Source organism: Rattus norvegicus, chromosome 16 (assembly GCF_036323735.1).
Source record: "Rattus norvegicus strain BN/NHsdMcwi chromosome 16, GRCr8, whole genome shotgun sequence".
Classification (NCBI taxonomy): Eukaryota; Metazoa; Chordata; class Mammalia; order Rodentia; family Muridae; genus Rattus; species Rattus norvegicus.
This window is the reverse complement of record NC_086034.1, coordinates 45,712,257-45,732,058: the sequence shown is the minus strand read 5'-3', so window position 1 is coordinate 45,732,058 and position 19,802 is coordinate 45,712,257.

Sequence of the window (19,802 nt, the reverse complement as noted above, 5' to 3'; positions counted from 1 at the left end):
AGGGGATAAGTGCCCTGGCTTTTTAGATCTTATCACCTTTCTGCCTACTCTTCCATAATCTTTAGGTGTAAAGACTGCATTTCAGGGGTATTCATTGGGACTGCACATCTATAGTCAATCACATCTGCTGCATTTTGATCACTCGTGGATCTCTGTAACAATCTCAAGCTTTTGTGAAAAGAATCACCTTGATGAGATATAAAAGCTACACTTCTCTTTGGCATAAGGCTAAGTCTGGAATTTTCCCAACTGAGTTACTTGCAACTGAAAGTCGTTAACTGATGCAAACATGAAATGTTATAGATATATAGACCATTACCAATGCAATTTCATTTAAACCTGTTAATCTGTAAGATCTTAATAAACATTTTTTGAAACAGTAATTATTTTATGCTTTATGAACCATATGTTTTCTATTCCAACTACATACATCGGTGATCATAATATAAAGGATCCAAAGCAAATGCCAAAACTATGTTACAAAAATGTATTAATAAAAAATAGCCATATTTAGCCTGTAGATTATAGCTTGTTGGCCCTGAACTAAGGGATGGAAAAAGGAACTGTTAATACTCTTTAGATAGATATCTGTTGGAATTTGGCATGTAACAGAGATGGTATAGGGGATACATGGAAGGGAAGAGTAGTCAATGAAAGAAATTGAGGTAATTGGCTGTTCACATGAGTAAGATGAAGACGGATCCCTACTTCATGCTATATGATGAGATTCTAGCTCCCTTGTTGAACTTTAGTTGGAAACACAATTTCATAGAGCCACTCTATCTTTCCTCTTTTCCCACAAATGGCCTAGGTACTATAAAAAGCTCCAGCAAAGGTTTCCTGTGCACAGCTTCTCATTTACATAAGTGTTTTCTACTCAGTCCACACACATGATAATGAACACAAAAGTCTCAATTACATATACAACTGTCTATTACTAGATTTCTCAAGGTATGGTCAGGTTTGACCAACTTTGGCCATACCTGACATCCATTTTGCACAATATTAAATAAACTTTTCTATAGAAAGGAACTAACAGATCAAAACAGGACAACAGTATGTATATTTTGTGAAGGAAACGAAACACATAAACGTGGGAATTACAGCTACATCGAGATGACACTGCAATATACTTCCATATCTGATAAACTATTAGATTCTTAGAAGCCCCCAAGAGTTAAATATTTGAAGTTGTAAAAAAAAAAGTCAGTTGGAATTTCTAAACCTTTAATGAAGGTGTAAGCTAACACAAAACCAATACAGTAGAATAAATCTTCATTCTGTATACTTGATGATAGCATACTTTAGTGCAATGCATGTCCAATGCCACACTTATTCCCTATGAAGTAGAAATTCCATGTTTACATTTGAAGTGGAAGATCTGAGCAAGAATGTTTCCACTGATATTTTTCCTAATAAAACCCAAATAAGCAAATAATCAAGGACAAAATTACAATTTAAGAAATAGTTATACTACATGCATATGATAGTATACATGGTTGAAATAGTGGTGAGGTTAACATTCTCCATGTACAAAATAAGGGAGAGCGAATGGATGACTTATAAAGAATATCGTAGGGAAAATGGAATAATCTAGAAGACCAAATAAAGTGTGGTTCAATTTCTATATTAAGTAAAAGCAACTAAAGTTCATAGATTTTTTTTGTACAGTTTAGATATACACATAAGCAATGGTCTTTTTTTGAAAGATTACAAGTTTGCAACACAAAATACAAGATAGCAGTTATGTTTTCTGGGAGTAAAAGAATGAAAAAATCATAAACAACCACAATAATTTTAGTTCTTTGAGAATGATTTTGCATGTTCTTTCAAATGTGTTCACAAATATAAATAGAAACTTGTATGCTTCTGTGTATGAGTGTGTAAAAGTTACCCATTCCTTTTTGTGAGTTATATATAATATAAATTATGACAAAAATCAAAGGTAAGAAACTGAAAATGGTGGATTATAGGCCTATAGATTATAAAGGTCTATAGATTATAATGGTCTATAGATTATAAAACAATATTTGCAATAAATTTTGTTAAAATTAATTTTCTCTAGTTTCCTAATCTTAATAGGTAAGTTTTTAAATATTTTATATGAACAAATTGAACATTTTGCATTATCTTCTCTCTTTTTTAATCTCTTTATTTAAGTCACATAAGTTACAATGCAGTGAATCAAAGTTTGGAAAACCAAAATGAAACACAATGTGCTTGATTTCTACCAAATTCTCCTCAAAATTTGCAAATCCCTTCATTCACCTTCCCTTAATATATTGTCTGGTTTGAAAGTTAATCATCTCCACCAGCACAATATTTATAAGCTGACTATTTCACCTCCACTTAAAGCCAAACAACATATAATAGGAAGCAGACTGTGACCCACAGGTAAGGCAAAAGTTTAAAAATTCTTATTTTATTCACTGTTAAACCCCAGGAGTGCAGACCATTGAAATTTTGTGTGCTAGGTTATCCTATGTACAGTTTTCTAACTTTTTCTTTAACCTCGAAAACTGAGTTCTATCTATGCAGCCATTCATCCTAAAAACACTATTGTTATCAGGGGCATTACTTGTTCTCAATGCTAGGTAGCACTAAGCACACACAACTTACTCCTATCTTCTTTTGTTTTCAGACCACAATAGAAAGGATCATTTAGAAATTTGAAAGTAAACTTCAATGCTCTGAACCTTCAATTAAGCTATAGTCAAAGAGAATCATTGGCTTTTTTTGTCTCGAGAGGAAGCATTTTATTTGAAAATTTTTTCCCTCATTCACTTACAATTCTTGGGTTCTCTTGACTTTGACATAGTGGCTACATTTGTTTTCTGGTTTGTTTAGTATGTTTTACTGTCAACCAGTCCATTTTCTTCTCACTGGGCTTATCACATTTTTTAGTAAACCCATTTGCAAGAAACCACTGTGTCACAGGGCTCCTCAAATATCCTGGGGTGCCTTTTTCATATGTATTTGCTTGGATTCTCTGCTTTAGTGTTCTTTGTTCAGTCTTAATTTAAGAGATGCCAGAGAAGAATAGAGACATTGGTGCATTCTGCTGCTTTAACATGTGAAACTGTTAACCACTGAAGGGGAAAGAAAAACATATTTTAGCCATAAAAGCCTGAAATTTAAAACTCTGGAAGTTATAGAATGACTGAACATCAACTAGATTTGCATGTCTATTTAAAGTTTACCTGCACCCCATACAGTTTTCTGGAAAAGGAAGCGATATCAAACAGCCTTACTTATTCTTATCTGACCCTGATGCCTAGTTTCAGCAAGGACTGGCAGAATTCTTAAATTCCTTTTAGGGTTTGTTTTTCCATCATCTCCCTTTCCAGCAGGGCGCATACAGGGAGTCCTTACAGATTGTAATTGCCGTCTTCACTGTAACAGTAACAAGTATAGTTAGCAGCATTAGCATCATCTCACATTTACTGAGTGCATGACTCATGAGAGTGGGAGACCCTGTGCAACAGAACTCTCTGCACTAAAACAGCCCAGCTTCCCTACCCCACGTTTCCTCTCATCCACAGTTTCTTTCATGCTTACTTTGTAAGAAATCTGACATTGGGTTGATGTTCAATTTTATGATACTGATAAAATTATTACTAAACACTTTGAATTCCATTCAGACAGAAATATCCAAGAAAAAATGAATATGAGAAATACCTTCATTGTTGTTATTGTTTCTATTTTACTACTACTACTACTACTACTACTACTACTACTAATACTAATACTAATAATAATAATAATAATAATTTATAGAAAAGGATTTTGGAGGTTTTTTTATTACTTTAATTTTTTTAAAAGTCTAGTTATTACCTTCCCCCCGTAATGGAAAAAAGTAGAGGATTTTTAAAAATATACATTTGTTAACTCTAGTTATTATCAATAGCATATGTATTCATTTGGCAAAAGATGAGTGATATTACATATGTTAGTAGGACAATTTGAACTCTCTATAACATCCTCGAAAACCTCACAGTGATCTACTGTATGTACAGCACTGTGGATTTGCCACTCTGGGAAAAGCTCTTCCAGTGTTTATCTATGAAAATACAAAAAAGTAATTTTAATCTATGGGAATTTTGTGAGAAATTTTTGTCTTCTCAGAATATAGTTGACTAATGAGATTAAAATAACTTCTGAGAGTCACTCTGAAGATCACACATGCTCATATGAACAAAGAATTAGCCACTCCGCTCATGCGGGACACATTTTTTTATTACTGTAAGATGGGCAAGACCTAACCAATACTGGCTCGTAGAGATTTTCTGTAGCTCCCATCCTCTTACCTATTTTTTTTCATACAGTGCCAGGTGATACCTATTTAAATTTCAGGAGTCTATAATTAATTATAGAAACGATTATAGATAAGATCCAGTATCTCACACTTTACTCACCTGCTTTGCCTCTAACTAAAAACCAAACAACAAAGCTAGTAGTAAATGTTTCTGAATTTCATTATGTGCTAATATTTCTATCCAAAAGCCTTTTCTAATAAAGAATCTGGCATGTTTTCTCCCCAAAGGCTTTTCAAAGTAAAGTCTATCATACTGGTCAACATAAAAGAGGCTTGTCACTTGTCCTTGCAGGGCTAGAAAACCTTAATAGTACAAGACAAGGAAATTAATCTCTAGAGTCATATTTCATTATTCAAACCTGCAAGTTCCCATATCTAGTGACATATAGTATCACAACAAGGGTTTGAATTCTTAGATAAGTTAGATCTATAGAGGCAAAATATTTTCATCAGACAAGTGTTGACCTCACACTGAATTTCAACAACAAAAATCACGTCAATAAATTTAAAAAAAAGAAAAAAATCTTTCAACGTTTATTCTATGTAAAGGATATAGCTTTGGTCCCTTCTCTATGTGCACCCCAGAGTTAACCATGTGGCACAGCTCTCCAGACCCAAGACCTTCCTGGAAAGAGTTTGTCTCCTATGAGGACTGTACCCCAAAGTTCACAGGTGAGATGAATATATTTGCTCTAAAAACTGACCAAAGAGGAACCAGACAGGAGACCACAAGGTTCAATAATTGTGAAGCAACTGGGGACAGGATCTTTTCGGTCTCCATCTGTACCCCAGAATTAACAAGGTGGCATAGCTCTCTAGACTCAAATACTCTCAAAGAGAGCTGGACTTCTAGGAGTGCAGAAGCACCTAAATCATAGGCTCACAGGCTCACAGGAGGGACAGGCTCTATTCATAGACTGCAAGACTTTTTAACACCAGAGATAACCAGATGGCAAGAAGAAGGTGCAATAATCTTAGAAACTACAACAAAGGCTACTTGGCATAAAAAGAACCCAGTTCACCCACTGCAGGAAGTCCTGGATATGACAAAACACTGGAAAAGCAAAATTCACATTTAAAACACATCTCATGATGATGATAGAGGACCTTAAGAAGGACATAAATAACTACCTTAAAGAAGTACAAGAGAACACAAGTAAATAATAGAAGCCCTTAAAGAGGAAGCAAATATTCCTTAAAGATTTACATGAAAACACAACCAAATAGGTGAAGGAATTGAAAAAATTCTCCCAGGAACTAAACAATGGAAATAGAAACAATAAAGAAATCACAAAGAGAGACAACCTGGAAGATAGAAAACCTAGGACAGAGATCAGGAGTAATAGATGCAAGCATCACCAACAAAATACAAGAGATAGAAGAGAGAATCTCAAGTGCAGAAAACGCTGAAACAATAGTCAAAAAAATGCAAAAAACCAAAAACTCCAAACCTCAAATATCCAAGAAATCTAGGACACAATGAGAAGATCAAACCAAAGGAAAATAGGAATAGAAGACTGCAAAGATTCCCAACTTAAAGGGCCAATAAATATGTTCAACAAAATTATAGAAGAAAACTTAAGTAACCTAAAGAGATGTCCATGAATATAAAAGAAGGCTACAGGACTCCAAGTAGTTTGGACCAGAAAAGAAATCCTCCATAACCTAATAATCAAAACACCAAATGCACAAAACAAAGAAATAATTTTAAAGGCAGTAAGGGAAAAGGGTCAAGTAAAATATATATGCAGCCCTATCAAAATTAAACCAGATTTCTCAACAGAGAATATGAAAGCTAAAAGATCCTTGGAAGATGTCATACAGAAACTAAGAGAACACAATCACCAGCCCAGCCTACTATACAGCAAAACTCTCAATTAACATAGATGGAAAAACAAAGATATTCTATGAAAAAAACAAATAATCTTTATACAATATATGTTTCTACAAATCCAGCCTTACAAAGGGTGATAGAAAACTCCAACATAAGAAGAAACTACACCCTAGAAAAAGCAAGAAAGTGATCTTCTTTCAACAAACCTGAAAAAAGTTAGGCAAAAAAACATAATTCCATCAATGACAGCAAAAATAACAGTAAGCAAAAATCATTTTTCCTTAACATCTAGTAACATGAATGGACTGAATTTCCCAATAAAAATACACAGACTAACAGACTGGATATGTAATCAGGACCCAGCATTTTGCAATGTACAGAAAATGCAGTTCAGTGACAAACACAGACACTACTTCAAAGTAAAAGGATGGAAAAAAAATTCCCAAACAAATGATCCCAGGAAACAAGTGGGCTAGACATTATTATTTTTTAATTTTTTGTTAAATATATTTCTTTACTTCCATTTCAAATGCTATTCCCCTTCCTGGTTTCCTCTCATAAGGCCCCATCCCCTCCCCCTCCCTTATATGGGTATTCCCCTCATACATCCCCCTTTACTGCCTCCCTCCACATTCCCTGCATTGGGAGAGATCTATATCTGATCCCTTATAAGATTGATGAAGCTAACAATTTCAAGCTCAAAGGGACCGGATATAGATCTCTCCTGAGAGACACATCCAGAACATGTCCAATACAGAGGTCAATGCTAGCAGTAAACCACTGAACTGAGAATAGGACCTTCTTGGGGGGAATTAAGGGAAGTATTGAAGGAGTTGAAGGAGCTTGCAACCCCATAAAAACAGCAATGCCAACCAACCAGAGCTTCCAGGGACTAAACCACTACTGAAAGACTATACATGGACTGACCCAGGGTTCCAACTGCATATGTCGCAGAGAATAGCCTGTTGAGGCACCAGTGGAAGGGGAAGGCCTTGGTCCTGCCAAGGTTGGACCCCCAGTGCTGGGGGTCTACCACATGTAATTCTTATACAAATGGATGGAATTAGAAAATATCATCCTGAGTGAGGTAATCTAGTAGCAAAAGTACACATGTGGTACACACTCAGTGATAAGTGAATATTAGCCCAAAAATCTCAAAATACTCTAGATACAATTTAGAGACCACATGAAGCTCAAGATGAAGGAAGATCAAAGTGTGAATGCTTCAGACCTTCTTAGAAGAGGGAACAAAATACTCACAGGAGGAAATACAGAGACAACGTGTGGAGCAGAGACTGAAAGAAAGGTTGTCCAGAGACTGTCACTCATGGAGATCTTTCCCACATATGGACACCAAACCCAGACACTACTGTGGACGCCAGGAAGTGCTTGCTGACAGGAGGCTCCTGTAGCTGTCTCCTGAGAGGCTCTGACAGAGCATGAGAAACACAGAGGCAGATGTTGTCAGCCAACCATTGGACTGTGCACAAGGTTCACAAAGTTGGAGTTAGAGAAAGGACTGAAGGAGCTGAAGGGGTTTGCAACCCATAAGCAGAACAATATCAACCAACCAGAACCCCAGAGCTCCCAGGGACTAAACCAACAACCAAAAATACACATGGAGGGACCCATGGTGACAGCTGTATATGTAGCAGAGGATGGCCTTGTGGGACATCAGTGGGAGGAAAGGTCCTTGGTACTGAGTAGGATTGAAGACCCAGAGTAGAGAAACGCCAGGACAGGACTGCATGAGTGGTTTAGTGGTTGAAGCAGCACCCTCATAGAAGCAGGGCTCAGGAGGATGAGATAAAAGGCTTTCAGAGGAGTAACTGGGAAAGGGAATAACATTTGAAGTGTACATAAATAAAAGTTCAATGTTTAATTATCTACCACCATAATGGTGAAAACCTAAAGTTAACTGAAATTTTCTAAATTCCAAATAGCAATTGTTAAACTATCTAGTGTTAAAGATTTATCCGAATTCATGCCATGTCTTGTACACTGACATTTTTGTAAAAGTTTTTCACATTCAGTCTCTTCTCTGCAATCCATTGTTTAGTATCTCTCCATGCAATATGTCACACTATGTTTGGTCATTTGACAAATGCTCTTTTATCTGGTGGTGCCTTGAGAAGCATGGAGCACATCTTGGAAAAATATGAACTAGCCTGGTGGAATTATGTGTACCAATTCTCTACAGGGAGATGCTTCCAAGAAGCAGAATCTACTTCTAATAGCAATGCTTGGTATGAAAAAAAAGTGTGCCCTGTGGATAGTCACCTTCATAATTAACGCTGCTTGCTTCTCCTTGCCATCTGCTTCAAATGCCTATTTACCAGTCAGCCTTCTTGCTGTCTTTGCTGTAGCAGCAGCTTTGAATTGTGGTGAGCCAGGTGGTCGCACTAAGATAATGCCATCCATGTTCATACAACAATAGTAGAATCAGGCATGATAGAAAATTATGGATAGTCCAATTCATCACAGCTCTGTACAATAGTCCCCAAACTGGCACTTAAGCATCAGGACTGACATAATCAAGATACTACTTCTTGTGGGGCCAAGCGGGCAGAATTTCCTGAATAAAATCAACTATTTTTTGTTGTACCTAATTTCATCACAATTGACTAGACTTCCAATACAGTCTGTCATTTAGAAACATGGTCTATATGGTCAAATGTGAAAAGAAGGTCCAAGATCCAATAATCTTGTATTTAAAATACAGTGAATTTCTAAAGCATTGCCTAACCTAGCCTTGTATGTAAGATAACACAGTGTTTTCCAGACATTTTATTCAAGATCCAATGATTTTATTTTTAAGCAAGTCCCTAGTAAGGATTTTACAAACACATTAACACAATAATATATATAATATAAATTTATTATCATTTTAAATACAATAGAAATGTATATTTTAAATACTTATAATAGGGCTTCTGCATTCTGTATGACATTTGTTTGAATGTTCTAATAGAAGTATTTTGCCAGCATCACAACCTATCTTGCTTATAAGATACCTAAAATCCCTGTACTTCTCTGAGTACATACTTATTTATCAAAATTCTCCTTAAAATATGCTAAAGTTAGATATAATAGCACAGATATCCTCTGTCTTATTTGTAACATGAAGGTGGTTATCAGGAATACATATATCTACCAATAAAACAAGAGGTATTTCCTCATTGTAATACTAAGCTTAGAATTAAATAGATATCAATGTTAACAAGCCTATCTGGTAAGTTTTGCATATGCTATGCTTTGAGACATTCATCTTTACACTGTATCTAAATAATTCCTTCTAAAAAACCAGCAGATATATAATATTCTACTTAAATGATCAGAAACAAAACTTCTGAAGTATGGCAAGGCAATATTCATGCCAGCTGTGAGTTTCAGAGTGTCAGTAAACAATTTAGTTTAGCAATACCTTTAAAACATATTCACCTGTAATGTAAATATTCTAAAAATAATACATCATGAAGAAATATCTTACTGAAGAAGAGAAGGTCATTAATAACCTCTTGGATAAGACCTCTATGGTCTTGAATAAATAATCATACTTCTGAGATTGTTATCAGGATTTTATTTATATGATATTACATTTACAGTTATCAAACAGGACTACAACAGTAAAAGTCAGCACTAGTCAATTACAACTTAGAGTTGCCATCAGTACAGAACTAGTCAAACTATATCTAGGAACACTAATTGGTCTTATAATCTAATAAGACAGTCTCTTGTGGACTGAACACCTGCCAAACTGCTGCCTGTGGCAAGTGCAAAAGTCAACCAGAAACGGCTACTTGTTTGCTTAAAATTATTGAAGCCAAAAATATCCTCAGGAAGACTAAATGTATTGTAATCGTTAGTCTTAAGGAGAAGAAAATTACCATAAGAACCTCTGCATTTATACAGATATTAATATTAATCTCAATTATTTCCAATTATTCTCCAAAACATAGAAGGTGAAGTGGCAGGTATGGTATCAAAAATACATTTTTTTTTCTGAAGCAGAGGGCCTAGGATATTTGTAATTCCCCATCACTATGGCCTTTGAAACCCAAGCCCAAAGCCATAGACTTAGCTTGCCATCTACAGAAATAAAATTATTGATCAATCTCTAATTCAGAGGACGTATGTGAGGTTTCCCTTAAGCTTATAGGGAAATCCATATATAAATACAGAGCTCAAATTACATGAAGGATTAAAAGTTATTTTTACATAATCCCAAATCTAATTGTTTACGCTACAGATTTTCTCCAGTCTTCCTTAAATATTGAGAGAGTACATGTACGTTTTCCCTTTTCCTTGCTATTATTTTTTTCCTTGCAACTTATTTTTTTCTTAATGCTACAAAAATTAAAAAGATACTCAGATGGCAAAAAAAAGCATAACCCATTTTTTACATTTCTATTCGTTTACAGATAACATAAAAGAAAACAAAGCCAAGTCATGCACATGACCAGGTTTAAGTGGGAAAGCATGTATTTGCTAGCAATGGATTCAAAGGTCCAGAGATTATACTGCTGATGCCAAGAAGTGCTTGCTGACAGGAGCCTGAGAGAGCTGTCTCCTTAAAGGCTCTGCCAGAGCGTGACAAACACAGAGGCAGATGCTCAAAACCAACCATTGAACTGAGAATGGAGTCCCCAATGGAGGAGTTAGAGAAAGGATTGAAGGAGCTGAAGGGGCTTGCAACCCCGTAAGAACAACAATACCAACCAGAGCTCCCAAGGACTAAGTCACCATCCAAAAAGTACACATGGACAGACAGATGGCTCCAGCTGCATATGTCGCAGAGGATGACCTTGTTGTGCACCAGACAGAGGAGAAGCCCTTGGTCCTGCCAAGGCTGGACCCCCAGTGTACGAGACTGTCAGGGCAGGGAGGTGGAAAGGGGTGGGTAGTTGGGTTGGGTAAAGGGGATAATATTTGAAAGATAAATAAAAAGGTATCCAATAAATCAAAACAAAGTGAAAACAAAAATTGTATTTTATTTTTAGTTTTTTTTTTTTTAGTTTTTTTATTTTTTTTTTTATTAACTTGAGTATTTCTTATATACATTTCGAGTGTTATTCCCTTTCCCGGTTTCCGGGCAAACATCCCCCTCCCCCCTCCCCTTCCTTATGGGTGTTCCCCTCCCAACCCTCCCCCCATTGCTGCCCTCCCCCCATAGACTAGTTCACTGGGGGTTCAGTCTTAGCAGGACCCAGGGCTTCCCCTTCCACTGGTGCTCTTACTAGGATATTCATTGCTACCTATGGGGTCAGAGTCCAGGGTCAGTCCATGTATAGTCTTTAGGTAGTGGCTTAGTCCCTGGAAGCTCTGGTTGCTTGGCATTGTTGTACTTTTGGGGTCTCGAGCCCCTTCAAGCTCTTCCAGTTCTTTCTCTGATTCCTTCAATAGGGGACCTATTCTCAGTTCAGTGGTTTGCTGCTGGCATTCGCCTCTGTATTTGCTGTATTCTGGCTGTGTCTCTAAGGAGCGATCTACATCCGGCTCCTGTCGGTCTGCACTTCTTTGCTTCATCCATCTTGTCTAATAGGGTGGCTGTATATGTATGGGCCACATGTGGGGCAGGCTCTGAATGGGTGTTCCTTCAGTCTCTGTTTTAATCTTTGCCTCTCCCTTCCCTGCCAAGGGTATTCTTTTTCCTCATTTAAAGAAGGAGTGAAGCATTCACATTTTGATCATCCGTCTTGAGTTTCGTTTGTTCTAGGGATCTAGGGTAATTCAAGCATTTGGGCTAATAGCCACTTATCAATGAGTGCATACCATGTATGTCTTTCTGTGATTGGGTTAGCTCACTCAGGATGATATTTTCCAGTTCCAACCATTTGCCTACGAATTTCATAAACTCGTTGTTTTTGATAGCTGAGTAATATTCCATTGTGTAGATGTACCACATTTTCTGTATCCATTCCTCTGTTGAAGGGCATCTGGGTTCTTTCCATTTTCTGGCTATTATAAATAAGGCTGCGATGAACATAGTGGAGCCCGTGTCTCTTTTATATGTTGAGGCATCTTTTGGGTATATGCCCAAGAGAGGTAGAGCTGGATCCTCAGGCAGTTCAATGTCCAATTTTCTGAGGAACCTCCAGACTGATTTCCAGAATGGTTTTACCAGTCTGCAATCCCACCAACAATGGAGGAGTGTTCCTCTTTCTCCACATCCTCGCCAGCATCTGCTGTCACCTGAGTTTTTGAACTTAGCCAATCGCACTGGTGTGAGGTGAAATCTCAGGGTTGTTTTGATTTGCATTTCCCATATGACTAAAGATGTTGAACATTTCTTTAGCTGTTTCTCAGTCATTCGGCATTCCTCAGCTGTGAATTCTTTGTTTAGCTCTGAACCCCATTTTTTAATAGGGTTATTTGTTTCCCTGCGGTCTAACTTCTTGAGTTCTTTGTATATTTTGGATATAAGGCCTCTATCTGTTGTAGGATTGGTAAAGATCTTTTCCCAATCTGTTGGTTGCCGTTTTGTCCTAACCACAGTGTCCTTTGCCTTACAGAAGCTTTGCAGTTTTATGAGATCCCATTTGTCGATTCTTGATCTTAGATCATAAGCCATTGGTGTTTTGTTCAGGAAATTTTTTCCAGTGCCCATGTGTTCCAGATGCTTCCCTAGTTTTTCTTCTATTAGTTTGAGTGTGTCTGGTTTGATGTGGAGGTCCTTGATCCACTTGGACTTAAGCTTTGTACAGGGTGATAAGCATGGATCGATCTGCATTCTTCTACATGTTGCCCTCCAGTTGAACCAGCACCATTTGCTGAAAATGCTATCTTTCTTCCGTTGGATGGTTTTGTCTCCTTTCTCAAAAATCAAGTGACCATAGGTGTGTGGGTTCATTTCTGGGTCTTCAATTCTATTCCATTGGTCTATCTGTCTGTCTCTGTACCAATACCATGCAGTTTTTATCACTATTGCTCTGTAATACTACTTGAGTTCAGGGATAGTGATTCCCCCTGAAGTCCTTTTATTGTTGAGGATAGCTTTAGCTATCCTGGGTTTTTTGTTATTCCAGATGAATTTGCAAATTGTTCTGTCTAACTCTTTGAAGAATTGGATTGGTATTTTGATGGGGATTGCATTGAATCTGTAGATTGCTTTTGGTTAAATGGCCATTTTTACTATATTAATCCTGCCAATCCATGAGCATGGGAGATCTTTCCATCTTCTGAGGTCTTCTTCAATTTCTTTCCTCAGTGTCTTGAAGTTCTTATTGTACAGATCTTTTACTTGCTTGGTTAAAGTCACACCGAGGTACTTTATATTATTTGGGTCTATTATGAAGGCTGTCGTTTCCCTAATTTCTTTCTCGGCTTGTTTCTCTTTTGTATAGAGGAAGGCAACTGATTTATTTGAGTTAATTTTATACCCAGCCACTTTGCTGAAGTTGTTTATCAGCTTTAGTAGTTCTCTGGTGGAACTTTTGGGATTACTTAAATATACTATCATGTCATCTGCAAATAGTGATATTTTGACCTCTTCTTTTCCGATCTGTATCCCTTTGATCTCCTTTTGTTGTCTGATTGCTCTGGCTAGAACTTCAAGAACTATATTGAATAAGTAGGGAGAGGGTGGGCAACCTTGTCTAGTCCCTGATTTTAGTGGGATTGCTTCAAGTTTCTCTCCATTTAGTTTAATGTTAGCAACTGGTTTGCTTTATATGGCTTTTACTATGTTTAGGTATAGTCCTTGAATTCCTATTCTTTCCAGGACTTTTATCATGAAGGGGTGTTGAATTTTGTCAAATGCTTTCTCAGCATCTAATGAAATGATCATGTGGTTCTGTTCTTTCAGTTTGTTTGTATAATGGATCACGTTGATGGTTTTCCGTATATTAAACCATCCCTGCATGCCTGGGATGAAGCCTACTTGATCATGGTGGATGATTGTTTTGATGTGCTCTTGAATTCGGTTTGCCAGAATTTTATTGAGTATTTTTGCGTCGATATTCATAAGGGAAATTGGTCTGAAGTTCTCTTTCTTTGTTGTGTCTTTGTGTGGTTTAGGTATAAGAGTAATTGTGGCTTCATAGAAGGAATTCGGTAGGGCTCCATCTGTTTCAATTTTGTGGAATAGTTTGGATAATATTGGTATGAGGTCTTCTATGAAGGTTTGATAGAATTCTGCACTAAACCCGTCTGGACCTGGGCTCTTTTTGGTTGGGAGACCTTTAATGACTGCTTCTATTTCCTTAGGAGTTATGGGGTTGTTTAACTGGTTTATCTGTTCCTGATTTAACTTCAGTACCTGGTATCTGTCTAGGAAATTGTCCATTTCCTGATGATTTTCAAATTTTGTTGAATATAGGTTTTTATAGTAAGATCTGATGATTTTTTGAATTTCCTCTGAATCTGTAGTTATGTCTCCCTTTTCATTTCTGATTTTGTTAATTTGGACGCACTCTCTGTGTCCTCTCGTTAGTCTGGCTAAGGGTTTATCTATCTTGTTGATTTTCTCAAAGAACCAACTTTTGGTTCTGTTGATTCTTTCTATGGTCCTTTTTGTTTCTACTTGGTTGATTTCAGCTCTGAGTTTGATTATTTCCTGCCTTCTACTCCTCCTGGGTGTATTTGCTTCTTTTTGTTCTAGAGCTTTTAGGTGTGCTGTCAAGCTGCTGACATATGCTCTTTCCTGTTTCTTTCTGTAGGCACTCAGCGCTATGAGTTTTCCTCTTAGCACAGCTTTCATTGTGTCCCATAAGTTTGAGTATGTTGTATCTTCATTTTCATTAAATTCTAAAAAGTTTTTAATTTCTTTCTTTATTTCTTCCTTGACCAGGTTATCATTGAGTAGAGCATTGTTCAATTTCCACGTATATGTGGGCATTCTTCCCTTATTGTTATTGAAGACCAGTTTTAGGCCGTGGTGGTCTGATAGCACACATGGGATTATTTCTATCTTTCTGTACCTGTTGAGGCCCGTTTTTTGACCAATTATATGGTCAATTTTGGAAAAAGTACCATGAGGAGCTGAGAAGAAGGTATATCCTTTTGCTTTAGGATAGAATGTTCTATAAATATCCGTTAAGTCCATTTGGCTCATGACTTCTCTTAGTCTGTCGACATCACTGTTTAATTTCTGTTTCCATGATCTGTCCATTGATGAGAGTGGGGTGTTGAAATCTCCCACTATTATTCTGTGAGGTGCAATATGTGTTTTGAGCTTTAGTAATGTTTCTTTTACGTATGTAGGTGCCCTTGTATTTGGGGCATAGATATTTAGGATTGAGAGTTCATCTTGGTGGATTTTTCCTTTGATGAATATGAAGTGTCCTTCCTTATCTTTTTTGATGACTTTTCGTTGGAAATTGATTTTATTTGATATTAGAATGGCTACTCCAGCTTGCTTCTTCTGACCATTTGCTTGGAAAGTTGTTTTTCAGCCTTTCACTCTGAGGTAGTGTCTGTCTTTGTCTCTGAGGTGTGTTTCCTGTAGGCAGCAGAATGCAGGCTCCTCGTTGCGTATCCAGTTTGTTAATCTATGTCTTTTTATTGGGGAGTTGAGGCCATTGATATTGAGAGATATTAAGGAATAGTGATTATTGCTTCCCTTTATATTCATATTTGGATGTGAGGTTATGTTTGTGTGCTTTCATTCTCTTTGTTTTGTTGCCAAGACGATTAGTTTCTTGCTTCTTCTAGGGTATAGCTTGCCTCCTTATGTTGGGCTTTACCATTTATTATCCTTTGTAGTGCTGGATTTGTAGAAAGATATTGTGTAAATTTGGTTTTGTCATGGAATATCTTGGTTTCTCCATCAATGTTAATTGAGAGTTTTGCTGGATACAGTAACCTGGGCTGGCATTTGTGTTCTCTTAGGGTCTGTATGACATCAGTCCAGGATCTTCTGGCCTTCATAGTTTCTGGCAAAAAGTCTGGTGTGATTCTGATAGGTCTCCCTTTATATGTTACTTGACCTTTTTCCCTTACTGCTTTTAATATTCTTTCTTTATTTTGTGCGTTTGGTGTTTTGACAATTATGTGACGGGAGGTGTTTCTTTTCTGCTCCAATCTATTTGGAGTTCTGTAGGCTTCTTGTATGTCTATGGGTATCTCTTTTTTTAGGTTAGGGAAGTTTTCTTCTATGATTTTGTTGAAGATATTTACTGGTCTTTTGAGCTGGGAGTCTTCACTCTCTTCTATACCTATTATCCTTAGGTTTGATCTTCTCATTGAGTCCTGGATTTCCTGTATGTTTTGGACCAGTAGCTTTTTCCGCTTTACATTATCTTTGACAGTTGAGTCAATGATTTCTATGGAATCTTCTGCTCCTGAGATTCTCTCTTCCATCTCTTGTATTCTGTTGGTGAAGCTTGTATCTACAGCTCCTTGTCTCTTCTTTTGGTTTTTTATATCCAGGGTTGTTTCCATGTGTTCTTTCTTGATTGCTTCTATTTCCATTTTTAATTCCTTCAACTGTTTGATTGTGTTTTCCTGGAATTCTTTCAGGGATTTTTGCGATTCCTCTCTGTAGGCTTCTACTTGTTTATTAATGTTTTCCTGTGTTTCCCTAAGTGTGTTCATGTCTTTCTTGAAGTCCTCCAGCATCATGATCAAATATGATTTTGAAACTAGATCTTGCTTTTCTGGTGTGTTTGGATATTCCATGTTTGTTTTGGTGGGAGAATTGGGCTCCGATGATGGCATGTAGTCTTGGTTTCTGTTGCTTGGGTTCCTGCGCTTGCCTCTCGCCATCAGATTATCTCTAGTGTTACTTTGTTCTGCTATTTCTGACAGTGGCTAGACTGTCCTATAAGCCTGTGTGTCAGGAGTGCTGTAGACCTGTTTTCCTCTCTTTCAGTCAGTTATGGGGACAGTGTGTTCTGCTTTCGTGCGTGTAGTTTTTCCTCTCTACAGGTCTTCTGCTGTTCCTGTGGGCCTGTGTCTTGAGTTTACCAGGCAGCTTTCTTGCAGCAGAAAATTTGTTCTTACCTGTGGTCCCGAGGCTCAGGTTCGCTCGTGGGGTGCTGCCCAGGGGCTCTCTGCAGCGGCAGCAACCAGGAAGACCTGTGCCGCCCCTTCCGGGAGCTTCAGTGCACCAGGGTTCCAGATGGTCTTTGGCTTTTTCCTCTGGTGTCCGAGATGTGTGTGCAGAGAGCAGTCTCTTCTGGTTTCCCAGGCTTGTCTGCCTCTCTGAAGGTTTAGCTCTCCCTCCCACGGGATTTGGGTGCAGAGAACTGTTTATCCGGTCTTTTTCCTTCAGGTTCCAGCGGTGTCTCAGGCAGGGGTCCTTCCTCTCCTGGGCCCTCCCCCACGGGAGCCCAGAGGCCTTATACAGTTTCCTCTTGGGCCAGGGATGTGGGCAGGGGTGAGCAGTGTTGGTGGTCTCTTCTGCTCTGCAGCCTCAGGAGTGCCCACCTGACCAGGCGGTTGGGTCTCTCTCTCACCGGGTCTGGGAGCAGAGAACTGCTGCGGGCCGGGATCCGCGGGTGTGGGACTTCCGGTAAACACAGAATGTGCCCGGTCCTAGAGAAATTCTGCTTCCGTGTGTCCCAAGCTCACCAGGCAGCTTTCTTGCAGCAGAAAATTTGGTCTTACCTGTGGTCCCGAGGCTCAGGTTCGCTCGTGGGGTGCTGCCCAGGGGCTCTCTGCAGCGGCAGCAACCAGGAAGACCTGTGCCGCCCCTCAAAAATTGTATTTTGTTAATCAGAGTATACTAGTGGCTATCAAATTGCACAAGTCAGAGTGCAGTTTAGGAGGAAGACATTCTTGAGACAGAAGGAAAAGCCAGTATCCCTTTTCTATGGAAACTGTATTCTATCTATATATTTACATTTAAAAATGATAAGAACAGTGAAAGAACAATGTTGCCTATCATTGCTTGCTGATTCTATCACTAAGCCTTGTTTTAAAGAATGTTTATATAAGTAGCATAAAAATAAAAGCTAAAGAAAACCTCTAATTTTATTGCTCTCTTATCTCACTTGTAAATATATCTGTGTAACCACTCTTCTTCCCACACTCTTTCTAAAACCATAGAATGAAAATGATCATATATTCTTCAAGTCAAAGCAACATGGAGCTGCAGGCTTTTCATTCTCAAGTCATACAAATCATCTCAACGTATGGGTGCGTATGTGTGTGTGTAAACATTTTCTTTTATTATTGATATTCTTATCTAAAATTTTTGCGGTGAATATTAGCTATGAGAATGAGAAAAAAAACTTCTAGAAAGAAAGAATGGCTTTCCTCAGGGAGCTGACAACATAATAGAATATTGTTTGCATTAAAAGTGCAATTCTAGCTGAGTTTTTGCTTTTAAATACCTAATAATCCAAGTTATCCCAAAGTTGAATTTACTCCCTGGTGGTATGTTAGAAAGCTATATTAACCTGGGCTACAATAAGCTCTAGCTCAGCATAGGGGCGAGTATCTCTTTCTAATTGATTAATTAACATTTTCTGTAGTATAAAAGAGAGATAATTTGAATATTTAGAAACGAAAAACAAAACATCTTGGCTATGTTATTTCATCTAAATGAAGCCTGCAATATTTGCTTTCGCATTTTAAAGCTGATTTGTGATTATCAATACTATATAAAGAAAAATTTGTTTATAGTTTTGAATGAGGTAATTTAGCAAAGCACTTTCTATTATCTAGAAGTAAGAGTAAAATGTCTACTGGGATTGTTTCTTTGTGTGATAAGTAGAATTTATTTAGTTTATTCTTGAAACGATTATGTATAATTGTACATATAAAGGCTAGATGGAAAATCAGAAGAGAGGTTTCAAAATCCTTACTACTCATTTGAAATTGCTTTTGTCGTAATGTAGTTTTTCAAACTGACTCTCTGGGTCAAATGGTAAGTAAAATGTTTCTTGCAAATGACATCCAAGTTACCCAGGATTCCTTAGAAACTAATGAACTATAAATTTTAATTCACTTTTTTTCTTTCATTTTTATTAAATTGGGTATTTCTCATTTACATTTCAAATGTTATTCCCTTTCCCGGTTTCCTGTCCATCAGCCCCCTAACCCTTCTTACTCTGCTTCCGTATGGGTGTTCCCCTCCCCATCCACCCCCATTACGGCTCCCCCCACCAATCCCCTACACTGGGGGTCCAACCTAGTCAGGACCAAGGGCTTCCCCTTCCTCTGTTGCCCCAACAAGGCTATTCATTGCTACCTATGGAGTTAGAACCCAGGGTCAGTCCATATATAGTCTTTGGGTAGTGGTTTAGTACCTGGAAGCTCTGGTTGGTTGACATTGTTGCTCTTATGGGATTGCAAGCCCCTTCAGCTCTTTCAGTCTTTTCTCTAATTCCTCCAACGGGGGTCCTGTTCTAAGTTTAGTAGTTTGATGCTGGCATTCACCTCTGTATTAGACATGTTCTGACTGTGTCTCTCAGGAGAGATCTATATCTGGTTCCTATCAGCATGCACTTCTGAGTTTCATCCATCTTATCTAGTTTTGGTGGCTGTATATATATAAGGGCCACATGTAGGGCAGGCTCTAAATGGCCGATCCTTCAGTAGCTGCTCTAAACTTTGCCTACCTATCCCCTCCAATAGATATTTTTGTTCCCCTTTTAAAGAAGGAGTGAAGCATCTACATTTTGGTCATCCTTCTTGAGTTTCATGTGGTCTGTGCATTGCATCTTGGGTAATTCGAGCATTTGGGCTAATATCCACTTATCAATGAGT